Below are 19,348 nucleotides of genomic sequence, written 5' to 3' on the forward strand. Positions count from 1 at the left end.
GGGCTGAGGATGTCATTTTCCATTTCAGCCCCAGTGGTGAAGAGCCCAGGCTTCGTTGTTAGGGTGTGGCTCCTCGGTGGTGTGTCTGCCTCTTCACACACCAGGCTGGGGACACTCAGTGAAGCGCTGCCCTGAGTGTGCGGCAACTCGCAGAGAATGAAGAGTTTATTATTCTTTCCTGAAGTCAGAAGGTGATGCACATCCTAGATAAGACATTTTTCTTATCGGCACATGAAACACAAATATTGAAAACGTTTGAATTAAAGCTTGACACACTGATGACTAGATGGATACTTTGGGGATTTAAGAGAATGGGGTGGGACTCCTAACACGGTGGATTCCACCTTGGCGCCAGCCTCAGGCAGCTCTCCCAGACAATGACTGGTTTAACTAAAGTGTCATCCGGCAAACTTTTCAGAACCCGAGGGCCTCTGAGCCATGTGGCTGAGGCCAAGTTTAGAAAGGAAGGTGACGGTTGTGCAGCCCCAGCCCTCCAGCTGTCTCTGCCGTGGTTCTGCAGAAGTGAGGGGACACAGAGCCGGGCTCTCAGAGGGGCCATCTCAGCACCGCCCCCAGCCCACTGCCTCCTCCTCTCCCCACCATGGAAATCCGCCTCATTTAAACAGCATCAGACCTGGAATCACACTTTACTGGGTGGCAGTGTGCAGAGCAAGGGCCTCCTTGACCCAGCGCCCTCCCACGCTGTGTGGCTCTAGGAACCCACAGCTGTCACCCACCCATCCTCACAGGCCTGAGAGGTGGGCCTGGTGAGCAGTGTCTTTCCCCTCGAAGCTGAAGCACAGGTGGTGGGGCACAGTACCCCAGGACACAGCTGCAGGAGAGGCCAGAGGTCCTACCCCACAGAGGTGAGAGCCCAGGGCAGGTCCTCCACCCCAGGTGCACCCAGACTGAACCCCTGCTCCGTGCTCCCTGGGCCCGTGCCATCTGTCCATGGCTGCGGACCAGACCCAGCCACAAGTACATCACTCTCCAACCGCAGTGGCTGCAGACCCTTCCCGGCCACCTGACACAGCTGCAGGAGCAGACAGCCCCTGCACCTCTGCCCGGTCCTGGGGGCACCTCCCACCCATTGCTTCCCCACTGGGTTTGCCCCCCTGTGGACCCAGCCCCCTAAGCTGCCCTCAGAGGATCAACACCAACAGTGACTAAGTGCAGCCCAACCCAGTCACCCCTCAGCAAGTGCAGCACCAGTCCCCGTCCCCAACACTGTCTCCCCTGGGTTCTGCCCCATGATTCCACTATTGCTGCAAGCGAGTACACACACACACACACACACACACACACACACACCATGTTATTCTGACTTTTTCTGCTTAATAGTTTTCAGGCACTCCCTTTCCACTCAAAAGACGTGTGAGAGCGTTGGGTTTCATGGCAAAGACGACTAACCATGGACACACTCCTCACTGAGGATCAGGGAGGCAGAGCCAAAAAGAACATTAAAAGCCAAGCACATTCCTGGTGCTTAAAACAGGAAAAGGTTAAAGCACAGGAAACATGAAAAGAGCAGACAGAGGCCAAGGCATATTAAATACAAATGAATGCACAGGAAACAGATGAAATCAAATTTTAAAATGCTTTAACGACAACTGAAATAAAGCTGATGTTACGGACTTGGAGAGGGCTTGGGAAAAGATGTACGGTGAGATGGTGGCTTATCAGATGACCTTTCAAGGAGGTGAATGCAGAAAAGTGAGTCCAGAAAACCATCTGGTAGAGAGTACACTTGAGGGCTTTGGGCCACGTGACAGCTCGGGGAACACCAGCATTCTGGGAGGCACGTGTGTGTGTCATGTAAATTCTCGTTATAGTCTTACCATGAATAGGGACACTCTTCTGTGACATGATCTATTCAATTATTATAGATTACAACACGTATTTTCTTTCTTAGTTTATTTAGTATGCAAATCTTTAGATGATAAACATAAAGATTTGTTGATATTAAAATACTATTTACATTTTATTGCATTATTACTCTGAATATCTCCAATAATTGTGAATCTTACGTCTGATTTAATAAACAGTTTTGAGAAACCAGTAAACCAGGACCCTACAAATAATCCCCACTGAAATTGAGCCTGAGTCCTCTGTGCACTGCCTGATTCATATTGGTCACCAGATAACGCAATTCTCTCTGTCTTTGTGCTGCCTGTGTGTGGTCAGGGAACGAGTCTCCTCAGGAGGGCCGTTGACCCCTGTCGTGCTCTCGATGGGGCCGTGGAAGGCCTTGGGACCTTGGGGGCCTGTTGTAGGAGAGAATGCTCCCAGAGGACTTCATTAGAAAGTTGCTGTAGACAAATTCAGAGATGCAGGTATTTTAAAAAATCTAAAAATGGCTGGCTTTCCCCAGTGGGCACCTACCAGCAACTGCACTGGTGCCTTCCCACCAGCCAGACCCTGACACACCACGTCTCCTGGGCCACGTGCCAGAGGACAAGGCCCTCCTCATCCAGGGGAAAGCCAAGAGCCCAAGAGCCTGTTGAACAGTGTGACTAGGATTATGATGTGTGTAGGCAGAATTCTCCACCTCTCCAGTCGATGCCCCAGGCCCTGTGGTGCAGGGCTCTTGAGCTTCCCCTCTGGCCTGGGGACTGAAGTCTGCACCTGCTGTTAAGCACCTGACAGAGTCTCAGGAACACAGTGAGAACATGCCCAAGAACTACCAGGCCATGGGTTCAGACTGCAAATCCATCTCCTCCGAAGAACTCACTTCTTGTGGCTCAGGAATGAAAAACAAGTGTTTCTGGACACAGCTGTACCATCAAATCTCCCCATCAGAAACTCAACAACAAAAATGAAAATAGAATGGATTTTTTTTAAGCAGAGAGATTGTTGCTACATCACCAGAATAAGTGTCAGTCTCACAGACACCACGGGTCACAAATACCATTCATGTACCACAATAGACGAGGCAGGTCGTGTAGGGTTTTTGCATCTGTCCCACAGCCTTTGGGGGTTATTTATATACAAAAGAGGATGACATCATCCTTTCAGGTCCTGGACTTGCCTATTGTAGGGTTTTCAGTGTAGAACCCACTGAGGGTCGTGTCCGGTCCTGGATCCCCTCCCAGGATGAGCTTTCTAGTCAGAGCAGGACTTGCATTCTCAGAATGCTTTCCAGACACACAGGCTAGTTTTGAACCTCTGTCCTAAGGTGCTCATTGAGGGGGAGAAAAGATTTTAGCAGATGTTCATTTTTAGTCCGTTTTCCCTGGACCTTCTCTAACCCTGTCTGACTAGCCAAAGGCTTTCATTGAATTATCGTCAATGCAGAAAGAGGCTCCTTAGAGAGCACTGGCTAGGGCGTCAACATGGGGTGAGTGCCCAGGATGGCAGCTGGGACCCCTGCACAACTGTGATGCTGAGCAAGGTTTCAGCAAATGCCCCCAGGAAACCGGTTTTCACTAAGGTTGGGATAAACCGTTTGGTTAAGTTAAATAACTTTAAGTGATGTCTTAAGAATCTTGATTGCTCAGTGCCCTGGGGACGCTCGGGGGGGCCCTCCATGTAGACAGGGCCTGCTCTCCTTGTGTGGAAGGCAGAGTGGAGCTGCTCCTCGGTACTCAGGTCTGATGAAATGTAAGCCTCAGAGGGAGCTCCTCCGTCCTACTCCAGGGTGTCACCTCAAGGCTGTGGAGAGTCCCCGAGGGGCGGTGCGCCAGTTCTGATTTTTAATTGACTCTTCTCTGCAGCAATTTTAGTTCTGGTGAGTGACTTTCCGGAGCCTCATCCCACACTGCTCTGTGATCTTGAAGTAAGAGCTCAACTGCTCCGTCTCTGTGTCTCCAGCCCCTGACCCGAGGCTGGCCCACGATGCAGGTCACCAGGGGAGGGCTGGGTTCAGGGGACAGACTTCGATGCCATGAGGGTGAGCTCTGCATGCTCCAGAGCTGGGGTAGCCACACAGTGGCACGAAGGAGCAGGTGGTCTGGTAAGGATGGCAGAGGCAGGACCTGGGAGGAGCCGTCAGAGGAACAGAGAAGAGGACCCGAGCCTGGCCCAGCAGGTGAGAGCTCCAGAGTGGCCGGGACAGACTCTGCACCTTTAAGACCCCACCTGGGCAGGGGTGAGGGGTAAAGGTGTTCCCAGTGCAGGGGTCAAGACACTGGTCACGATGGCCCCGGGCTGGTGTTCATGGGTTGACGGCGGTGGAAGGTGGGGAGAAGTGGGACCCGAACAGGTCCTGCCTGCGCCCGGGGACGAGGGCAGGCCTCCTCCATGCACCGCTGAGGAAAAGTGCCTGGTGTGGCGGGCACTGAGGTGCTGCCCCCAGGCTGGTCTCCAGCCCCATGGGGAGGCCTCCAGTTTAACCGCTGTCCTCCTCTCTGTGACGGCCTCCTGACCCAGGCCCTCGGGCCCTTGTTTGGCATTTGTGATTCAGAAGACAGAAACAGAGCTCAGTGGAAGGTGACCCAAGCCCTGTTTGCCCTGTCCCTCAGCCCCGGGGCCCAGGCTCCCCAGGGGCCACTGGTCCTGCTCCAGTGTTTCTGCTTGCTCCTTCTCTCCCGCTCTCCCGTCAGGACCACAGCATGTGCTCATCCCAGGGCTTCTCAGCCCTTGCTTCCCTCCCCGACTCCTGTCAACACCTCCTTCTTTGCCATTCAGTGTCTCTGGGCTTTCCCAAGCTGCGGGGGAGCCTGGCTGTTTTCCAGCGGCTCTGAGGGGCGCACCTGGCTTCCACCTGTCCTCACCTGCACTTCCCGTCTCTCCCTGGGGTGGCACTCACGTCCCCTCTCTTCCTTTTGCCTTTGGTGATTCGAACAACCTCTGGGGACAATCTCCCAGGACCTCCCCTCACTGCCTAAGGAGGTGACATGGTGGCCCTCCGGCCTCCAGGGGGTGCAGAGTGCCAGGAAGTGACCTTTGGGTGCCCTCACCTGGGCAGCAGGGGGCTGGCAGCTCAGCTTCCGCCCTCTTGGGTGACACTGGCCTTACCACCCATGTTAAGGTCTCGCCCTCATTTTACTTTCTGAAGTAAAATATTTAAAGAGGAGATGTTGAAAGACGCTAATCTTCCAACAGTGTTTAAACTGCTTTCCAGGGAAGAAAAACACATGCATTTACCTATGACACATTATTTCCTGAGTTCCTTTCAAATTACACGCTATCAGAGGTCCAGACTCCAAGGAAACGCACATGCACTGACGCCCTTGGCTGGCGGTACAGAGGCTCTTACCAGGAAAGCCTCGTCAACAGCTCTCACCCATTTCTGTTCCCCAGACGCATGGGGACACACTTCCACCAGTAATTTTGACTCATCCTGCGAGGCCTCTTGAGGGCAGGGGGGGCCATGTGGGCAGGGAGGGACAGAGAGTGAGCCAGGAGGAGGTGGGAATTTCTTGGGAGCGGTGCAGGGTCCTCCCGGGCCTAACCGACCCCAGCTGACTCTACAGGCACCTGGCCCTCACTCAACCCTGAGTCAGAGACCTGGACAGACACCGCAGTCCGCAACTCTGAAGGGCCGTCTTCCCCACAGGGGTCACTTGGGAGGTCAGCCCTTGTGCAGAGTGCTGACTGTCAGAGGCTGGTGAGAAGAGTCAGCAGACCCGAGTTCAGGAGAAGGAGACATCCAGGATCCTGATGGCAGCGACCTGATCCTCATTTAGCAGAGAGAGTCAGAAGCAGGAAGTCTTTCAAATTAACTTAGAAGGAGCTTGGCCCCCAGCCTCGGGGTGCAGCATGGTGGCACTTGGCCTCAGAGCGCAGCCAGGTCTGGGCCAGTGGCCTCTGGTGCTAACTCGGGGTTCCTTTGAAACTTTGAAACTCAGAAACCCAGTTAAGCCCAGTCGTAAGTAGGAAGCCCTGCCAACACAGACCTGGGCCCTCCGGTCCTCCAGGAGAACTTACAGAAGGAGTGTTGGTGTCCACGGGGAAGAAGCTCCCACTGCACAGCTGTCACGGGCCAGTTTGTATCAGGAACTCTGGGCTTGAGGCCTTCTGAGGGAGGCTGGACTTGTGGCTGGGGACCCCACATTCTCCTGGAGGTGACAGGTCTTTTATGCTGGCCTTGCAGCCGGGCTCAGCAGGCCTCTTCCTTCTCATAAGAACAGCCCACTCGGCTGAGTGTGGCAGTGACTGTAGGGGAAACCCCATTGCAGAACCCACAGTGCTCCAGACTCCAAAGAGAGGTGTCCCTTCCCTAAGCAGTGTCCTCTGAAGGCCGCCGGCCTCGACGCGCCACCTGCAGCCCAGCTCCTCCCACACCTGACCACACCCACTGCACCTGCAGGATGCACCACTCAGTGAATACCCGTAACCTAAGACAGCATGCTCTTCATGAGGCAGCAGGAAGACTGAACCGCTGTGTGTGAAGTGGGACCTTTCTTCACACGTAATTCTACAAATCAAGGCGCATGTGAAACCAAGTCTCTGTCAGAGAAATGCTTACATCTACTTCCAAAATAGAGCTGCTGTACATCATTTCATCTTTGTGTACAATCCTTACATAGGGTTTCACATGCAACTGGGCCTCATAAAATACTTGTTGGGTTTAATTCTATGAGTGGAAATACTGCTCTTTGGGGACAGATAGACAGGTGCATGGCAGGAGCCTCCAATTTATGTGCCACAACCTGGAAACCTGTTCCTGGACATGGATCGTTACTGTCCTCCACAGAATTGCCATGTTCAAGCTGAAGATTGCAAAATCGATGCATCTCCTGTGACCTGAAAAGCCCGGGAATAGCTGTCCTCTGTCAGGGCGTTTGACCTGTTGGAACTCCCCCTGACCTCTTAAGAAGGCCACGCTGCCTCCTGGGAAAGGTCGAGGCCTGGGTCTGCTCCCGTCAGTGCACACTGAGCCCCGGGCAGGCAGTCCTGGGCTGCCAACGCGGCCCACTCCCTGGGCTCTCCCCAGGCCCTGCCTGCCACCTGGCCACTGCCCACAGGCTTTGCTGAGGAAGGCGGCAGCCCTGGACTCATGCCCACCCTCTTGGTAGCAGGCTGGTTTTGGACCTACGACTTTATTTATTCCAAGATCACCCAGGGGATGCATGTGGTGTAATAGTTTTTCTTAAAAAGTATAAACAAGTTCCTAGTTTCATTTAAAAAAAAACAATAAAGAAAAATCCCAAAAGGAGTGTAAAGAAGACGCCCTGCTGCCCTGCGCGGTGGCTGAAGTGGGCTCTAAGAGGCAGACCTGTTCATCTTTGTTGTCTGTGGCTGCTCCACCCGGCTGCAACCTCTGGACATCCGGGAACAATGCACTGAGATTTCCTGCAGTTAACTGATTTGTAAGAGAAAAATGCATGAAAGGAGCAATTGTCCCGCGTCTCATTTGCAGTGGTTTTCCTAAAGAACTTGATAGTTCCTTTTTTTTTTTTTACTTTATTTCTCCTTGCTCACAAATATCTCCCCTCAACATACTGAGTAATAACAGGATCTTAAGGGTGCCTTGGAAAGGATCAGTGTCCTCGCGGGTGTCAGCTGACGGAGCGAACTACAATGTCACACCATGCCATTTCCTGCCTGTGTCTTCCAGCACCCACAAAATGGGGCAGGCCAACTGATTGGCATGAAAGCAGGCGACCACTATGGCCCTTCCCAGCTCTTCATGTACATAAAACCCTCCCATGTCTTCATACACAGAATGAACTCACATTTGTCTCCATCCTCAGAACAACCTCCCACGTCTCTGCACATGGAACGCCACACACGTGTCCTCTCCTGCACGTCAGCTAGTTTCTCTGCAGCCCACTCCTAGGAGTGGAGCGCTGTGGTTACAAACATCTGAAATATTGTCTACATCGCCAAATTGCCAGCAAGAATTCTACGGCAATTTGCTCTCTCACTGGCAGTGATTAGAGGTCTTTTCACAATATCCCTCTGCCCTATTGCTATCAAGGTTCATTTTTCCTCCATAAGGACATATTCTTATGGGATGTTGAGTCATAATCAAATATTAAGCCAATTTTTACCACCTGCTAATGATTTTCTTACTTTCATTTTAAGACTTTGAATAGCAAGCTGGGGTTTTGGCTCAGTGGTAGAGTGCTGGCCTAGCATGTGTGAGACCCTGGGTTCAATCCTCAGTACCACAATAAAAATAAATTAATAAAAAAACAGGTATTTTGTCCAACTACAACAAAAAATAAAATATTAAAATAAAAAAAAAATTAAAAAGACATTGAATAGCAAGAGCCTACTTTATCTTTAAATAGGTGCTCAGAGTCTTGCTCAGGCTTCCCCAGTAGCGCTGTGAATGCGCCGAGAGGCCGTGTTCTGGCGAGGGTGAGGGTGGGTGCTGACTTCCCCTTTCTACCCTGGATGCTCTTTTCTCGGCAGGGTTCTGACCAATCCTGGAGTCCTGTGTGATGTCCCGCAGTGAGTCCTCTAGCGTTCCTTTTGTGGCAGTATGGTTTGCTTGTGAGATGTCCCCAAAAGCTCATGAGTGAGACCATGCAAGGTATAGAGGTGAGATGATCGGGTTATGAGAACTTCACCCAAACTCTGTGTGAATCCCCTGATGGTGTTTAACGGGGTGGTGACTGCAGGCAGGTAGGATACGGCTGGAGGAGGTGGGTCCGTGGGGAGGTCTTTGGGTGTGTATCTTGGGTTTAGTGAGTGAGTCTCCCTTGCTTCCTGGTGCCATGTCCTGCGCTGCCTTCCTGCACCACCGTCTTCTGCCTGATGTTCCTGCCACCTGGGGCCTGAGGAATGGGGCCAGCTGTCTGTGGACTGCAACCTCTGACACCATGAGCCCCCGAATAAACTTTTCTTCCTAAAAGTGTTCTTGTTGGGTCTTCTGGTCACAGCAGCAACAAAGCTGAGTAGAACAAGTGGCCCCTGGAGTCCTGGCGCTCCTGGGGACATTGAGCGGCATCCTCTTAGTAATCCAATTGACCTCTCTTGGGTTACTTTAAATACATGATTACATACGGCCCTTAGGATGAGAGAAGTCTTAGGACTAAAACCAGTTGTTAGAAGGAAAAGGGATTCTCAGATGAACATTTCACTTTTTAAATCCTGAAATAAGAGAAGTAGGTTCAAATTCTTTCTGTGATGGTCTGCAGTGACTTCAATTGGCTTCTGTAAGAACTGCCTGGTGTTACCTCAATAAATGAGAAAAGCAGGGATTCGAGGTCGCTCCATCTCAGATGTGAGTCTCGTCCAGGGTGGCTGCGGCAGCGAGACCACGTCTCCCTGGCTGAGCTGGGACCGGATTTGAGGTGTGAGCCCAGGCCTTATGTCTGAGAGCCCAAGCAGGAGACAGCTTCCTGCTGCATCTCTGCTGACGGAGGGAAGGGAAGGAGGCCCTCACCCTCCAGGAACACTAGGAGACACGGGTGCGGAATGTCCATTCCGAGCATCCTGACGCCTTCAGGAAGAGCGTGCCCTGGAAGCCTTGGAGCACCTCACTCAGGGCTCCCAGCCATTCCACAGCAAAGACGTGACCTTGGGAAAATGCCTGCTTCCCAGAGAAGGGAGGGCCAATGACCTGCATGTGGCCACACCACGCCTCCGGGGAGCCTCTCACCAGGTGCTCAGCCCCTTCAGGAAAGGTGGATCATGCCTGTGGGACCATCCAAAGCCAAGGCTTTTATGAAGTCAGCCAAGCCGTAGGACCAGCTCTGCAGCAGCTCGCGGTCAGCTGCCTGCCCACAGTGCTCTCCACCTCCAGGATGAAGCCACTCTCCGTCCTGTGACCGCGTGTTCCTCCTGACCCCAACCTTCAGGTTCTCTTGGCGCTGTGTTTGGCCGCAGTCTTCTGTGTAGTTACGGTGCGCATCACTCATTCAAAGCCTTCAAGTGTCGTTTTTGAGTCTCTGACATCAACAGAGATTTCTGGAGGTCAATTTTCTGGGTCCATTCAGATAGAGAAAGTCTAAAGTCTGAGGCCATTTTTACTGCAAGGTTTAAAATCACATCTGACACCTCAATTGGCTTAAAAGTATCTAAAGCTGGAAGTCTTTGTTACAAAAAGCCACGAAATGACCGAGTTGAGGGTTCACTAATTGAAAAGTCCAGCTCTAACACTGAAACTCAATGGTGCCACAGAGCACATGGATTTTTTGCTCTGAGAACATATTGTGCTTCGTGGGATTTTCCAAAGATGGAACTAACTGCTGCTTATGTTTTGAAGAAAGGAAGCATTTTGAAAATTTCATGGATTACCAAACTAGGAGTTCAGCGCACACCTGCTCCTGCCCTGCTGTGCTCCTGGGCTGCTAGAGAGGCACAGACCATCCCAGGAAGTAAGAGACGACGGGACAGTGCCGCGGAGCCTGCAGCTTCATGCCACTGCTGTCACCAGGAGGCCCAAGTTCCCGACCCTAAGGCCCACCGGCTTGCAGAGGGCACGGCTCCTCAGTGCGGCAGTCTCCTCAGTGTGGCAGTCTCCTCCGTGTGGCACGGCTCCTCCGTGTGTCACATCTCCTCGGTGTGTCACAGCTCCTCCATGTGTCACGGCTCCTCAGTGTGTCACATCTCCTCAGTGTGTCACAGCTCCTCCATGTGTCACGGCTCCTCAGTGTGTCATGGCTCCTCAGTGTGTCATGGCTCCTCAGTGTGTCATGGCTCCTCAGTGTGTCATGGCTCCTCCGTGTGGCAGTCTCCTCCGTGTGGCACGGCTCCTCAGTGTATAACGGATCCTCATTGGGTCACCATTTCCTCCATGTGTCACCATCTCCTCAGTGTGTCACCATCTCCTCAGTGTGTCACAGCTCCTCAGTGTGTCATGGCTCCTCAGTGTGTCACCAACTCCTCAGTGTGTAACAGATCCTCAGTGTGTCACAGCTCCTCAGTGTGTCACGGCTCCTCCATGTGTCACGGCTCCTCCATGTGTCATGGCTCCTCCATGTGTCATGGCTCCTCAGTGTGTCACGGGTCCTCAGTGTGGCACGTCTCCTCAGTGTGTCACCATTTCCTCAGTGTGTCACCATCTCCTCAGTGTGTCACCATCTCCTCAGTGTGCCACAGCTCCTTAGTGTGTCACCATCTCCTCAGTGTGTCACGGCTCCTCAGTGAGTCACCATCTCCTCAGTGTGTCACGGCTCCACAGTGTTCTGTCACTGTGTGGCACTTCCCCTGTGGCTTCACTGTGTCCACACCAGTACAATGTCTGTCCCTGTGTGGCAGTTCTCATGTGGCTCTCCTCAGTGTCTGTCCCTGTGTGGCCCTTCTCATGTGGCTCTCCTCAGTGTCTGTCCCTGTGTGGCACTTCTCATGTGGCTCTCCTCAGTGTCTGTCCCTGTGTGGCCCTTCTCATGTGGCTCTCCTCAGTGTCTGTCCCTGTGTGGCCCTTCTCATGTGGCTCTCCCCAGTGTCTGTCCCTGTGTGGCAGTTCTCATGTGGCTCTCCTCAGTGTCTGTCCCTGTGTGGCCCTTCTCATGTGGCTCTCCTCAGTGTCTGTCCCTGTGTGGCAGTTCCCATGTGGCTCTCCTCAGTGTCTGTCCCTGTGTGGCAGTTCCCATGTGGCTCTCCTCAGTGTCTGTCCCTGTGTGGCAGTTCCCATGTGGCTCTCCTCAGTGTCTGTCCCTGTGTGGCCCTTCTCATGTGGCTCTCCTCAGTGTCTGTCCCTGTGTGGCAGTTCCCATGTGGCTCTCCTCAGTGTCCTGTCCCTGTGTGGCAGTTCTCATGTGGCTCTCCTCAGTGTCTGTCCCTGTGTGGCACTTCTCATGTGGCTCTCCCCAGTGTCTGTCCCTGTGTGGCCCTTCTCATGTGGCTCTCCTCAGTGTCTGTCCCTGTGTGGCAGTTCCCATGTGGCTCTCCTCAGTGTCTGTCCCTGTGTGGCAGTTCCCATGTGGCTCTCCTCAGTGTCTGCCCCTGTGTGGCAGTTCCCATGTGGCTCTCCTCAGTGTCTGTCCCTGTGTGGCCCTTCTCATGTGGCTCTCCTCAGTGTCTGTCCCTGTGTGGCAGTTCCCATGTGGCTCTCCTCAGTGTCTGTCCCTGTGTGGCCCTTCTCATGTGGCTCTCCTCAGTGTCTGTCCCTGTGTGGCAGTTCTCATGTGGCTCTCCTCAGTGTTCTGTCCCTGTGTGGCAGTTCCCATGTGACTCTCCTCAGTGTCTGTCCCTGTGTGGCCCTTCTCATGTGGCTCTCCTCAGTGTCTGTCCCTGTGTGGCCCTTCTCATGTGGCTCTCCTCAGTGTCTGTCCCTGTGTGGCCCTTCTCATGTGGCTCTCCTCAGTGTCTGTCCCTGTGTGGCAGTTCTCATGTGACTCTCCTCAGTGTCCTGTCCCTGTGTGGCAGTTCTCATGTGACTCTCCTCAGTGTCCTGTCCCTGTGTGGCAGTTCCCATGTGGCTCTCCTCAGTGTCTGTCCCTGTGTGGCCCTTCTCATGTGGCTCTCCTCAGTGTTCTGTCCCTGTGTGGCAGTTCTCATGTGACTCTCCTCAGTGTCCTGTCCCTGTGTGGCAGTTCTCATGTGGCTCTCCTCAGTGTCTGTCCCTGTGTGGCCCTTCTCATGTGGCTCTCCTCAGTGTCTATCCCTGTGTGGCCCTTCTCATGTGGCTCTCCTCAGTGTCTGTCCCTGTGTGGCACTTCTCATGTGGCTCTCCTCAGTGTCTGTCCCTGTGTGGCCCTTCTCATGTGGCTCTCCTCAGTGTCTGTCCCTGTGTGGCCCTTCTCATGTGGCTCTCCTCAGTGTCTGTCCCTGTGTGGCAGTTCCCATGTGGCTCTCCTCAGTGTCTGTCCCTGTGTGGCCCTTCTCATGTGGCTCTCCTCAGTGTCTGTCCCTGTGTGGCAGTTCTCATGTGGCTCTCCTCAGTGTCTGTCCCTGTGTGGCAGTTCCCATGTGACTCTCCTCAGTGTCTGTCCCTGTGTGGCAGTTCCCATGCGGCTCTCCTCAGTGTCTGCCCCTGTGTGGCAGTTCCCATGTGGCTCTCCTCAGTGTCTGTCCCTGTGTGGCCCTTCTCATGTGGCTCTCCTCAGTGTCTGTCCCTGTGTGGCAGTTCCCATGTGGCTCTCCTCAGTGTCTGTCCCTGTGTGGCCCTTCTCATGTGGCTCTCCTCAGTGTCTGTCCCTGTGTGGCAGTTCTCATGTGGCTCTCCTCAGTGTTCTGTCCCTGTGTGGCAGTTCCCATGTGACTCTCCTCAGTGTCTGTCCCTGTGTGGCAGTTCCCATGTGGCTCTCCTCAGTGTCTGTCCCTGTGTGGCCCTTCTCATGTGGCTCTCCTCAGTGTCTGTCCCTGTGTGGCCCTTCTCATGTGGCTCTCCTCAGTGTCTGTCCCTGTGTGGCAGTTCTCATGTGACTCTCCTCAGTGTCCTGTCCCTGTGTGGCAGTTCTCATGTGGCTCTCCTCAGTGTCTGTCCCTGTGTGGCCCTTCTCATGTGGCTCTCCTCAGTGTCTGTCCCTGTGTGGCCCTTCTCATGTGGCTCTCCTCAGTGTCTGTCCCTGTGTGGCCCTTCTCATGTGGCTCTCCTCAGTGTCTGTCCCTGTGTGGCAGTTCTCATGTGGCTCTCCTCAGTGTCCTGTCCCTGTGTGGCAGTTCTCATGTGGCTCTCCTCAGTGTCTGTCCCTGTGTGGCAGTTCTCATGTGACTCTCCTCAGTGTCCTGTCCCTGTGTGGCAGTTCTCATGTGGCTCTCCTCAGTGTCTGTCCCTGTGTGGCCCTTCTCATGTGGCTCTCCTCAGTGTCTGTCCCTGTGTGGCCCTTCTCATGTGGCTCTCCTCAGTGTCTGTCCCTGTGTGGCCCTTCTCATGTGGCTCTCCTCAGTGTCTGTCCCTGTGTGGCCCTTCTCATGTGGCTCTCCTCAGTGTCTGTCCCTGTGTGGCAGTTCTCATGTGGCTCTCCTCAGTGTCCTGTCCCTGTGTGGCCCTTCTCATGTGGCTCTCCTCAGTGTCCTGTCCCTGTGTGGCAGTTCTCATGTGGCTCTCCTCAGTGTCCTGTCCCTGTGTGGCCCTTCTCATGTGGCTCTCCTCAGTGTCTGTCCCTGTGTGGCAGTTCTCATGTGGCTCTCCTCAGTGTCTGTCCCTGTGTGGCCCTTCTCATGTGGCTCTCCTCAGTGTCTGTCCCTGTGTGGCACTTCTCATGTGGCTCTCCTCAGTGTCTGTCCCTGTGTGGCCCTTCTCATGTGGCTCTCCTCAGTGTCTGTCCCTGTGTGGCCCTTCTCATGTGGCTCTCCTCAGTGTCTGTCCCTGTGTGGCAGTTCTCATGTGGCTCTCCTCATTGTTCTGTCCCTGTGTGGCAGTTCCCATGTGACTCTCCTCAGTGTCTGTCCCTGTGTGGCAGTTCCCATGTGGCTCTCCTCAGTGTCTGTCCCTGTGTGGCCCTTCTCATGTGGCTCTCCTCAGTGTCTGTCCCTGTGTGGCCCTTCTCATGTGGCTCTCCTCAGTGTCTGTCCCTGTGTGGCAGTTCTCATGTGACTCTCCTCAGTGTCCTGTCCCTGTGTGGCAGTTCTCATGTGACTCTCCTCAGTGTCCTGTCCCTGTGTGGCAGTTCCCATGTGGCTCTCCTCAGTGTCTGTCCCTGTGTGGCCCTTCTCATGTGGCTCTCCTCAGTGTTCTGTCCCTGTGTGGCAGTTCTCATGTGACTCTCCTCAGTGTCCTGTCCCTGTGTGGCAGTTCTCATGTGGCTCTCCTCAGTGTCTGTCCCTGTGTGGCCCTTCTCATGTGGCTCTCCTCAGTGTCTATCCCTGTGTGGCCCTTCTCATGTGGCTCTCCTCAGTGTCTGTCCCTGTGTGGCACTTCTCATGTGGCTCTCCTCAGTGTCTGTCCCTGTGTGGCCCTTCTCATGTGGCTCTCCTCAGTGTCTGTCCCTGTGTGGCCCTTCTCATGTGGCTCTCCTCAGTGTCTGTCCCTGTGTGGCAGTTCCCATGTGGCTCTCCTCAGTGTCTGTCCCTGTGTGGCCCTTCTCATGTGGCTCTCCTCAGTGTCTGTCCCTGTGTGGCAGTTCTCATGTGGCTCTCCTCAGTGTCTGTCCCTGTGTGGCAGTTCCCATGTGACTCTCCTCAGTGTCTGTCCCTGTGTGGCAGTTCCCATGTGGCTCTCCTCAGTGTCTGCCCCTGTGTGGCAGTTCCCATGTGGCTCTCCTCAGTGTCTGTCCCTGTGTGGCCCTTCTCATGTGGCTCTCCTCAGTGTCTGTCCCTGTGTGGCAGTTCCCATGTGGCTCTCCTCAGTGTCTGTCCCTGTGTGGCCCTTCTCATGTGGCTCTCCTCAGTGTCTGTCCCTGTGTGGCAGTTCTCATGTGGCTCTCCTCAGTGTTCTGTCCCTGTGTGGCAGTTCCCATGTGACTCTCCTCAGTGTCTGTCCCTGTGTGGCACTTCTCATGTGGCTCTCCTCAGTGTCTGTCCCTGTGTGGCCCTTCTCATGTGGCTCTCCTCAGTGTCTGTCCCTGTGTGGCCCTTCTCATGTGGCTCTACTCAGTGTCTGTCCCTGTGTGGCAGTTCCCATGTGGCTCTCCTCAGTGTCTGTCCCTGTGTGGCCCTTCTCATGTGGCTCTCCTCAGTGTCTGTCCCTGTGTGGCAGTTCTCATGTGGCTCTCCTCAGTGTCTGTCCCTGTGTGGCAGTTCCCATGTGACTCTCCTCAGTGTCTGTCCCTGTGTGGCAGTTCCCATGTGGCTCTCCTCAGTGTCTGCCCCTGTGTGGCAGTTCCCATGTGGCTCTCCTCAGTGTCTGTCCCTGTGTGGCCCTTCTCATGTGGCTCTCCTCAGTGTCTGTCCCTGTGTGGCAGTTCCCATGTGGCTCTCCTCAGTGTCTGTCCCTGTGTGGCCCTTCTCATGTGGCTCTCCTCAGTGTCTGTCCCTGTGTGGCAGTTCTCATGTGGCTCTCCTCAGTGTTCTGTCCCTGTGTGGCAGTTCCCATGTGACTCTCCTCAGTGTCTGTCCCTGTGTGGCAGTTCCCATGTGGCTCTCCTCAGTGTCTGTCCCTGTGTGGCCCTTCTCATGTGGCTCTCCTCAGTGTCTGTCCCTGTGTGGCCCTTCTCATGTGGCTCTCCTCAGTGTCTGTCCCTGTGTGGCAGTTCTCATGTGACTCTCCTCAGTGTCCTGTCCCTGTGTGGCAGTTCTCATGTGGCTCTCCTCAGTGTCTGTCCCTGTGTGGCCCTTCTCATGTGGCTCTCCTCAGTGTCTGTCCCTGTGTGGCCCTTCTCATGTGGCTCTCCTCAGTGTCTGTCCCTGTGTGGCCCTTCTCATGTGGCTCTCCTCAGTGTCTGTCCCTGTGTGGCCCTTCTCATGTGGCTCTCCTCAGTGTCTGTCCCTGTGTGGCAGTTCTCATGTGGCTCTCCTCAGTGTCCTGTCCCTGTGTGGCCCTTCTCATGTGGCTCTCCTCAGTGTCCTGTCCCTGTGTGGCAGTTCTCATGTGGCTCTCCTCAGTGTCCTGTCCCTGTGTGGCCCTTCTCATGTGGCTCTCCTCAGTGTCTGTCCCTGTGTGGCAGTTCTCATGTGGCTCTCCTCAGTGTCTGTCCCTGTGTGGCCCTTCTCATGTGGCTCTCCTCAGTGTCTGTCCCTGTGTGGCCCTTCTCATGTGGCTCTCCTCAGTGTCTGTCCCTGTGTGGCCCTTCTCATGTGGCTCTCCTCAGTGTCTGTCCCTGTGTGGCCCTTCTCATGTGGCTCTCCTCAGTGTCTGTCCCTGTGTGGCAGTTCTCATGTGGCTCTCCTCAGTGTCCTGTCCCTGTGTGGCCCTTCTCATGTGGCTCTCCTCAGTGTCTGTCCCTGTGTGGCAGTTCTCATGTGACTCTCCTCAGTGTCCTGTCCCTGTGTGGCAGTTCTCATGTGACTCTCCTCAGTGTCTGTCCCTGTGTGGCAGTTCTCATGTGACTCTCCTCAGTGTCCTGTCCCTGTGTGGCAGTTCTCATGTGGCTCTCCTCAGTGTCTGTCCCTGTGTGGCCCTTCTCATGTGGCTCTCCTCAGTGTCTGTCCCTGTGTGGCCCTTCTCATGTGGCTCTCCTCAGTGTCTGTCCCTGTGTGGCAGTTCTCATGTGGCTCTCCTCAGTGTCCTGTCCCTGTGTGGCCCTTCTCATGTGGCTCTCCTCAGTGTCCTGTCCCTGTGTGGCAGTTCTCATGTGGCTCTCCTCAGTGTCCTGTCCCTGTGTGGCCCTTCTCATGTGGCTCTCCTCAGTGTCTGTCCCTGTGTGGCAGTTCTCATGTGGCTCTCCTCAGTGTCTGTCCCTGTGTGGCCCTTCTCATGTGGCTCTCCTCAGTGTCTGTCCCTGTGTGGCCCTTCTCATGTGGCTCTCCTCAGTGTCTGTCCCTGTGTGGCCCTTCTCATGTGGCTCTCCTCAGTGTCTGTCCCTGTGTGGCCCTTCTCATGTGGCTCTCCTCAGTGTCTGTCCCTGTGTGGCCCTTCTCATGTGGCTCTCCTCAGTGTCTGTCCCTGTGTGGCCCTTCTCATGTGGCTCTCCTCAGTGTCTGTCCCTGTGTGGCAGTTCTCATGTGGCTCTCCTCAGTGTCCTGTCCCTGTGTGGCCCTTCTCATGTGGCTCTCCTCAGTGTCTGTCCCTGTGTGGCAGTTCTCATGTGGCTCTCCTCAGTGTCTGTCCCTGTGTGGCCCTTCTCATGTGGCTCTCCTCAGTGTCTGTCCCTGTGTGGCCCTTCTCATGTGGCTCTCCTCAGTGTCTGTCCCTGTGTGGCCCTTCTCATGTGGCTCTCCTCAGTGTCTCTCCCTGTGTGGCCCTTCTCATGTGGCTCTCCTCAGTGTCTGTCCCTGTGTGGCCCTTCTCATGTGGCTCTCCTCAGTGTCTGTCCCTGTGTGGCCCTTCTCATGTGGCTCTCCTCAGTGTCTCTCCCTGTGTGGCCCTTCTCATGTGGCTCTCCTCAGTGTCTGTCCCTGTGTGGCAGTTCTCATGTGGCTCTCCTCAGTGTCCTGTCCCTGTGTGGCCCTTCTCATGTGGCTCTCCTCAGTGTCTGTCCCTGTGTGGCAGTTCTCATGTGACTCTCCTCAGTGTCCTGTCCCTGTGTGGCAGTTCTCATGTGACTCTCCTCAGTGTCCTGTCCCTGTGTGGCAGTTCTCATGTGGCTCTCCTCAGTGTCCTGTCCCTGTGTGGCCCTTCTCATGTGGCTCTCCTCAGTGTCTGTCCCTGTGTGGCAGTTCTCATGTGACTCTCCTCAGTGTCCTGTCCCTGTGTGGCCCTTCTCATGTGGCTCTCCTCAGTGTCTGTCCCTGTGTGGCAGTTCTCATGTGACTCTCCTCAGTGTTCTGTCCCTGTGTGGCAGTTCTCATGTGACTCTCCTCAGTGTCCTGTCCCTGTGTGGCAGTTCTCATGTGGCTCTCCTCAGTGTCTGTCCCTGTGTGGCCCTTCCCATGTGGCTCTCCTCAGTGTCCTGTCCCTGTGTGGCAGTTCTCATGTGGCTCTCCTAGTGTCTGTCCCTGTGTGGCCCTTCTCATGTGGCTCTCCTCAGTGTCTGCCCCTGTGTGGCAGTTCTCATGTGGCTCTCCCCAGTGTCTGTCCCTGTGTGGCCCTTCTCATGTGGCTCTCCTCAGTGTCTGTCCCTGTGTGGCAGTTCTCATGTGGCTCTCCTCAGTGTCCTGTCCCTGTGTGGCCCTTCTCATGTGACTCTCCTCAGTGTCTGTCCCTGTGTGGCCCTTCTCATGTGGCTCTCCTCAGTGTTCTGTCCCTGTGTGGCAGTTCTCATGTGGCTCTCCTCAGTGTCCTGTCCCTGTGTGGCCCTTCTCATGTGACTCTCCCCAGTGTCTGTCCCTGTGTGGCCCTTCTCATGTGGCTCTCCTCAGTGTTCTGTCCCTGTGTGGCAGTTCTCATGTGACTCTCCTCAGTGTCCTGTCCCTGTGTGGCAGTTCTCATGTGGCTCTCCCCAGTGTCTGTCCCTGTGTGGCCCTTCTCATGTGACTCTCCTCAGTGTCCTGTCCCTGTGTGGCAGTTCTCATGTGGCTCTCCTCAGTGTCCTGTCCCTGTGTGGCCCTTCTCATGTGGCTCTCCTCAGTGTCTGTCCCTGTGTGGCCCTTCTCATGTGGCTCTCCTCAGTGTCTGCCCCTGTGTGGCAGTTCTCATGTGGCTCTCCTCAGTGTCTGTCCCTGTGTGGCCCTTCTCATGTGGCTCTCCTCAGTGTCTGTCCCTGTGTGGCCCTTCTCATGTGGCTCTCCTCAGTGTCTGTCCCTGTGTGGCAGTTCTCATGTGGCTCTCCTCAGTGTCCTGTCCCTGTGTGGCCCTTCTCATGTGGCTCTCCTCAGTGTCTGTCCCTGTGTGGCAGTTCTCATGTGGCTCTCCTCAGTGTCCTGTCCCTGTGTGGCCCTTCTCATGTGGCTCTCCTCAGTGTCTGTCCCTGTGTGGCAGTTCTCATGTGGCTCTCCTCAGTGTCTGTCCCTGTGTGGCAGTTCTCATGTGGCTCTCCTCAGTGTCTGTCCCTGTGTGGCAGTTCTCATGTGGCTCTCCTCAGTGTCCTGTCCCTGTGTGGCAGTTCTCATGTGGCTCTCCTCAGTGTCTGTCCCTGTGTGGCAGTTC

The sequence above is a fragment of the Urocitellus parryii genome, chromosome 13 (genome assembly GCF_045843805.1).
Source record: "Urocitellus parryii isolate mUroPar1 chromosome 13, mUroPar1.hap1, whole genome shotgun sequence".
Lineage (NCBI taxonomy): Eukaryota > Metazoa > Chordata > Mammalia > Rodentia > Sciuridae > Urocitellus > Urocitellus parryii.